This window comes from Pipistrellus kuhlii, unplaced genomic scaffold (assembly GCF_014108245.1).
Source record: "Pipistrellus kuhlii isolate mPipKuh1 unplaced genomic scaffold, mPipKuh1.p scaffold_m20_p_3, whole genome shotgun sequence".
NCBI lineage: Eukaryota > Metazoa > Chordata > Mammalia > Chiroptera > Vespertilionidae > Pipistrellus > Pipistrellus kuhlii.
The window spans coordinates 57,132,001-57,139,654 of record NW_023425529.1 but is presented as its reverse complement, the minus strand read 5'-3'; the positions used below and the strand labels follow the sequence as shown (position 1 = coordinate 57,139,654).

The 7,654-nt window shown below is 44.2% G+C and overlaps 1 non-coding gene across 1 annotated transcript; it reads right to left on the bottom strand.

Moving 5' to 3' along the window:
* Positions 1 to 234: 234 nt before the first annotated feature.
* LOC118731003 lies at positions 235 to 336 on the bottom strand. Its single transcript, XR_004991715.1, has one exon. It is a non-coding gene; the product is annotated as a U6 spliceosomal RNA (small nuclear RNA).
* Between the last annotated feature and the right edge of the window lie 7,318 nt (positions 337 to 7,654).

Genomic DNA, 7,654 nt, shown 5'->3' with positions numbered 1-7,654 from the left:
AGCTGCAGCGATCTTGGCTGGGGTTAATTTACATGCGTGCTCTGATTGGCTGGTGGGTGTGTCTTGAGTGAAGTGATGGCTCATTTGCATACTACTCTTTTACAAGGTAGGATGTACCAGTACCATCCTGTTTTAATTAGGAAAACTTCGTAGTATATGTCTGATAGAGCTAGTCTTTTTTCCTAGTCTTTCCTTTTCAGTGTAATTTGTCTATTCCTACATGTTTATTTTCCCACAGGATTTCTCCTTGAATCTGGGTGTCAGCCTTGCACAGGAGCCATGTTAATCTTCTTTGTATCATTTCAATTTCAGTATAAGTGCTGCCAAAGTGAATATTCCACATGATTTTCAAAATGTTTTTATTGATTTTTGTAGAGAGAAGGAGACAGAGAAACACTAATATGAGAGAGGAACACTAATCAGTTGTTTCCCTCATACAAGATGGAGCCAACAACCTGGGCAAGCACCCTGACCAGGAACTGAACCAGTGACCTTAATGACATTGGTTAATAAAATTATACAGGTTTCAGGTGCACAATTCTACAACACATCACCTGTATCTGTATTGTTGTGTTCACCACCCCAAGTCAAGTCTCTGTTCATCACAATGTATCTCTCCTATACTCTCCTCCACCTCCCACTTTCCCAGCCTCCCCCAGGCAATCACCATACTGTTGTCTATGTCCAAAAGAGAAAGACAAATTCCATGTGATTGTTCTCATATATGGAATCTAATGAACAAAATAGAGATAGTCTCATAGATAGAGAGCAGTCTGACAGCTGTTATGTGGGGGGATGAGGTGGTTGAGGGGGGTGAATGGATTGAGCAGTATGATCTTTCAAAAATAAAAATAGTTAACAGTAGAGATTTGCAGTGAGAAGATGGCAGCCATATAGTGAAAGCAAACACACCTCTTCTCGGCACCAAACTGAACCTACAGTTAAAATTTAGAGCAATAACCTGAATTAACAACAGAAGGACACCTGAACTCAAATACTGTATTCAAGGATTAAAAAGGGGAAGCTACACAGAGACTGATAAGCAAAGTGGAGACACTGAGAGGGTTGGTCCCTACACCCAGCGGCTGTGGCTGAAAAGCCAGAGAAATATTGTGGCTGCAAAAGACCCCCAGAGGAAAGTGGGGCCTCAGTCCCATGCTGGGACCCCCAAGCCAGAAAACCAAGGCCTGGAAGAAGAGCCTGCATAACACTGGCAGCAAAAATAAGCAGGGACAGTTTACTATAATAGGGGAGGCGGACGCTTGTAGCCCAGCACTCTCCTAAAGGCTAACTCATAGGGACTGGCTCTTGGACACTCTAAAGGTCACTTTTATATCTCTCTTTGTGGGGCTCTGGTAGAGGGGAGGAGACTCAGGGCATTCGGAAGCCAATGGGAGCAGATCTGGGTGACATAGCGCTGGAGATCAGGAAGGTAGGCTTCTGAGGTCCCAGTCCTGAGCTAACATTCCACACTCCCCTAGGACACCATCTCCCAAGGCCCAGCACTTCTATTCTTACAGAACCAGCTGGAAAAAGTGCACTCACCCTGTCCTCCAAATACTGGCAACACCACCCTGGCCAAGCATGAGTCTGGCATAAAGGATTCTTGGCTGTACCCACAAAGAACCTGAGCTGTGCCTTTTTCCTCTGGAAAAACTATTGACAGTCGTAGATGAATATTGAACTGTGTAGTTTGGAAACATGAACCAGTCTTCCCTGCTTCCACGTGGGTTAGGTTGGCACCATCCCCAATAGAAGGCGCCATGGTGAGGTCTCAGGCTGCAGGCAGCTGCAGAGCTAAGGGGAGGCATGCACTGGCAAGCCTTGCTTCAGGATCTCTGACAGGGCACCACCAAGCCAAAGAGCGAGCATCTAACTGCCCTGCTGAGGATCTGCACTGCTCCCAACAAAGGGCCACCAGGATTTGCATCCCCCCAAAACCTTCCCACACCATCAGCTAAGCACAGACCCTAAGTGGGGAGGAATTGCAAACCAGAACTGGGGTGGAGGTCTCCACCAGGGCCTCTGGCAGCAAGCTGCAGAGACAAAAGGGGATGATAAGCTATCTCTCCCCCCACAAGAACCAGCACCTCCCCAAGCAGCGGGGGCAGCCTTGATCTATTACTCCAAGCACCACCTGCACCATCCTACATGTGAATCCTTGCAGGATAAAGAGGTCACGACTTAAACTCTGAAATCTAGTGTAACCTCCCTTCAAGAGCTCTGGAGGGGCATGGCTGAGCTAGACACCAAGTGGGCCAGGGGCCTGTACCGCCCCCAACAAAGGGCCACCTGAATTTGCATTCCCCAAATCTGCAGGATCCACCAGTCAAGCGCAGACCCACAGCAGGAAGGAAGTGCAAACCAGATCTGGGACAGCTGGAGCCACTCACCAGAGGATTTTATCAGGGCCTCTGGCAGTGAGCTGCTGCGATTGAAGGAAGCCAGCAGCTCTCTCCCCTCCCAAGGGCAGCAACTCAGAACTGGGGAGTCTGGTGTGATCCCCTTGGGGCCTCCCTGTCCGTAGGGGCTCTGGCATGGAGCTAGAAGAAGAGAAGCCACCTCCCCTCTTGAGGGCTAGGAACCCATGCTACCCAATCAAAGGGCAGGTTAAATTTTCATTCCCAGATTCTGCTGGCCCTACCCTACTAATCTCTTATCCACTGGAGGAAGGGGACACAAATCAGAGCTTGGACATTGGACCTGACTTAGTTGGAGCATCCTAACAAGGTCTCTGGCAGTGCCCTGCAGAGATAGGAGGCGAGCAGCTCTCTCTCCCCTAAGGGCAAGTGCCACCCCAAGTGGAGGGGGCAGCCTTGTTCTCTTCCTCAAAGCCCCACCTGCACTTCCCTGCTGGTGCAGCCTCACAGGGGAAAGGGGACTCAACTCAGACCTGGGTTAACTGGTGCCATTCTTTCAGAGCCTCCCCTCAGGGTCTCTGAGGGGTACCATTGAGGTAGAAAGCAAGCAGCCAGCCTTCCACTCAAGGTGTGAGGCCCCTTGTCACCCTAATAAAAGGGTGGGTTTGATTTGTGCTTCCATTTCCAGCTGGCCCCACCTGACTAAGTTTATTTCCATGGGGTAAAAGTTGATTCCACCCACAAATGGGCCAACAACTATCAACTCCCAGTTACAACAGGAAGGCCCACATAAACCACATAAACAACATTCCTACATTATTGAGCCCAGGAGATCAAGGAGATTTGACCACTGTGTTCCATAGTACACTAACTACATAAGGCCACCCCACAAAGCCTGGGAGTCATACCCGTTTCCCCGAAAATAAGACAGTGTCTTATATTAATTTTTTCTCCCAAAGTTGCGCTAGGTCTTATTTTTAGGGGATGTCTTATTTTTCCATGTACTAGGTCTTATTTTCGGAGGATGTCTTATTTTCGGGGAAACACAGTAGTAGTTCTATGTAACACACAGAAACAAATACGAAGATTCAGGTAAAATGGGGTGGCAAAAAAACAACCGCCAAGTGAAGGAAAAGGAAAAATCTCCAGAAAAAAGAACTAAGTGAAATGGAAACAAGCAATTTATCAGACACAGTTCAAAATAATGGTTATAAGAATGCTCAAACAACTTAGTGAGAACTATCTCAACATGAAAAAGGAGGTAGAAATTCTGAATGAGAGCCAGTCAGAAATAAAGAATATCATATCTGACATTAAGAAGACACTTCTCCAAAGAGGCCATACAGATGGCCAACAGACATATGAAAAGATGCTGTTGCTAATCATCAGAGAGATGCAAATTAAAACTTCAATGAGGTATCAACTCATACCTCAGAATGGCTACCATTAATAAATCAACAAATGACAAATGCTGGTGAGGATGTGAAGAAAAGGGAACCCTAGTAACCTCCTGATAGGAATGCCGACTGGTACAGTCATTATGGAAAGCAGTATAGAGTTGTCTCAAAAACTTAAATATGGAACTTCCATTTGACCCTGCTATATTCCTAGAAGAATATCATGAGAAGTTACATATCTCACTTCTAGGAATATAGTCCAAGAATCCTGAAACACAAATCAGAAAGAATTTCACCCCTATGTCCATAGCAGCTCTATTGACAATAGCTAAGATCTGGAAATAGCCCAAGGGCCCATCGGTAGATGAGAGGATAAAAAAGCTGTGATACATTTACACCATGGAACACTCAGCAGCTGTAAAAAGGAAGGATTTCTTACCCTTTGAGACAGCATGGGTGGACACGAAGTATATTATGCTAAGCAAAATAAGCCAGTCAGAGAAAAAATATCACATGATCTCACATGTAGAATCTAAGGAACAAAAATAAATTGATGGATGAGATAGAACCACAGACATGGAAGCATGAATCAGACTGACAGATATCAGAGGGAAGGCCTGAAGGAGTGTGGGAAGAGATTAATCAAAGAACTTTTAAGAATATGTGCATAGCCGATACCGGTTTGGCTCAGTGGACAGAGGGACTGAAAGGTTCCAGGTTCAACTCCGGTCCCCAGTGGGGGGTGGGGGGGGTCAAGAGGCAGCTGAATAAGTGATTCTCTCTCATTGATGTTTCTGGCTTTCTACCCTCTCTCTTCCTCTCTGTAAAAAATCAATAAAACATATTTTTTAAGAAAGAATATATGCATAGCCCATGGACACAGACATAAACAGGTGAAGGCCTCGGAGAGGTGGAAGATGGGTGGAAGGGGGCAAAGGGAGGGAAATGGGGGACATCTGAAATATTCTCAACAATAAAATAAAATTTAAAAAGTAGTTAACTGTCATTCTATTTTTCTTAAATCTTTTAATGGCTTCATGTTGGTCTCATGAATAAAGTCAGAACTTCTTCACATGTCCTCAGTTTACTGCCCAGGCCCAACTTTACCCTACACTTTTCTACCCTGGCAATCTAGTTATAGTGATGTACCTGCAGTACTTCATCCTTCTGCATCCCATTCAGGCAGGGCCTTCTCCAGAATGCCTTCCTAACCCTGCCTTATAGACCCTTTCCATGCCTTCCGCAGTGCCTTGTTCTAACCTTTATCACATTGCAGTCTAATCCCTTCAGTATTGTTTATCTCCTCAACTCTTGAGGGTACAGACTTTATTTATTTATTTATTTATTTATTTATTTATTTATTTATTTATAATATATTTTTAATGATTTCAGAGAGAAAGAAAGAAAGAGAGAGAGATAGAAACATCAATGATGAGAGAGAATCATTGATTCGCTGTCTCCTGCACGCCCCTCAATTGAGATTGAGCCTGCAACCCAGGCATGTGCCCTGACTGAAATCAAGCCATGACCTCCTGACTCATAGGTCGACACTCAACCACTGAGTCATGCCAGTTGGGTCAGACTAAATTATTTAATTTTAGATCTAGATTCTAGTACCAGGCCTCATAGAGTAGGCACTTAATATATGTTTGTTGACTGAAAGAATGAGTGAATATTTTTTTCTCACCTTTTTTTTTTTTTTCTCACCTTTTATTTTATTTCATGGCACACTCTTATCTCTTCTTGCTATATTTTCTTCTTTGCTGCATGGGAAATGATTTTCCTATATCCTCAGCATTGTCACCATAATGAGCTGTGGGCTGTCATGAACTTTTCAAGCTCTCAAGAGAAACCTCATATCAATGACGTAAGATTTTTTTTTTTTTTTTAAAGAAAAGAATCAACTTGTGTATTTTTTTCTTTCCACTTATTTTCTTTTCCGTATGGGAAAGATTTGCAGCTGTCATTGGGATGAGTAATTTCCAGCCCTTCATAAGATGCAAACCTGAAAATGCTCTTTGAAATCTGACCATGCCATTTCCAAAAGGCATTACTTCCTGTCAAACGCCTGCTCCAGCTCTGGCAATCGATATTTTACAAGTATCAGATGTATTCTCTGAACCACTTTTCTTGACATTTGGCAGCAATAAGAGCTATTGTTTATAGAGTTCTATCCGTGTTAGACACTCTTCTAAGCATATGATGTGTAAGATTAATTTATAAAGCAGATTTAATTTCAAAATTTTTCAGATGAAGAAACTGAGGCATACAAAGATTAACTGACTGTGTCTAAAGCCCAAAGTTCCTTAGACACAGCCAGTTTTAAAGAAAGGGAGATTAGATTTTCAGGAGAGCTAAATCCAGAGTCCATATTCTAAAATTGCAATTAACCACTTTCTCCTACTTCACTTCCTGGAATATGCAATGTTGTTTGTGTGCAACATGTGTGTCTACTATTATCTCCCAAACAAAATCCTAAGCTCTTCCTTCAGAGGGAGTGTCTTATCTCTTTAGCCTCCGCAATAATTAATATAGTGCTGAATACATGGCGTGACCATTTCATAAACATGTGCTCAATTGCTTTGAAAACTTTAAATTCTTCCCCTGATTTTAGAAAATTGTACATATGGATTTTTAGCAATTTAGGATAAAGTATCATATTAGAAACGTCTAAATGTGTTTATTCAAGAGATTAATTTATGATTATAATAGAAGTAATAGGAACTCAAGAAGGGGAGGAGATCCCCATGGCATCACCCCTTTCCTCCCTATCAGGCTGGCAGATGGAGGTAATAATGCTTTGATGGACACCAATGAAAGTGGGTGCCTTCCGTCTTGTTTGCTTGGTACCAATACTGCTTCATTAATTCTCTTTTATAGCTTCCTGTACTGAGGGTCATGGCATTCTCTGAAAGAGGAGTAGAAAGCCTGTTGTCACTGTATGAAGGTGCACCTGAGTTCTTCTTTAGCTCGCAGGGTACCTTCAACTCAGCTTGAATTCTCTTAACTCTTCTGTAATAATGAGAATCTTTAGTAACTGCAATGCCTCCCAATGCTTGGGAGGTTAAAATAGCCATCCATGTCACAATAGATGGGCTTTTGGGAAGAAAATAATAATCTTTCATTACCAAGATCCTTTGTCTTTCATGCAAATAAGCCCCAACATGCTACCAAATTTGCCAGTGCATATCTGAATTTATTGAATGTATATATATAAAATACTAGTGGCCCAAGTGCACGAAATTCGTTCATGGGGGTGGGGGAGAGGGTTGTCTCTCAGCCCAGCCTGCACTTTCTCCAATCTGGGACCCTCAGAGGATATCCCTCTCACAATCCAGAACCACTGGCTCCTAACCACTCAGCTGCCTGCCTGTCTGATCGTCCCTAACCACTCTGCCTGCTGGCCTGCTCACTCCTAACTGCCCCCCTCCAACTGGCCTGATCGCCCCCATTGTCTCCCCCCTACCCCCATTGGCCTGCTTATCCCAATTTCTCCTGTTACTGGCTTGCTCACCCCTAACTCCCATCCCCACCAACATGATCATCCCCAACTGCCCCTCGTGCTGGTCTGCTTGCACTACTTTCCATCCCCACTGGCCTGCTCACTTCCAACTCCCCCCTGATGGCTTGCTCACTCCAAACTCCCCCCTCCCCCACTGTCCTGACCACCTTCAACTGACCTCCACTGATGGCCTGCTCACCCCCTATTGGCCCCCTGCTGGTCTGCTTATCTTCCAGCCCCTGCTGGCCCATTCCCCAAGGTCTCAGCTCCTCCTTTTTCTCCTTTTCTTTCAGCATCTCCTTGAGTGGAGACCAGGGCCAGCTGGAAGCAAGTATCTAGGATTTATTTATCTTCTATAATTGAAACTTTGTAGCCTTGAGTAGTGACCAGGGCTG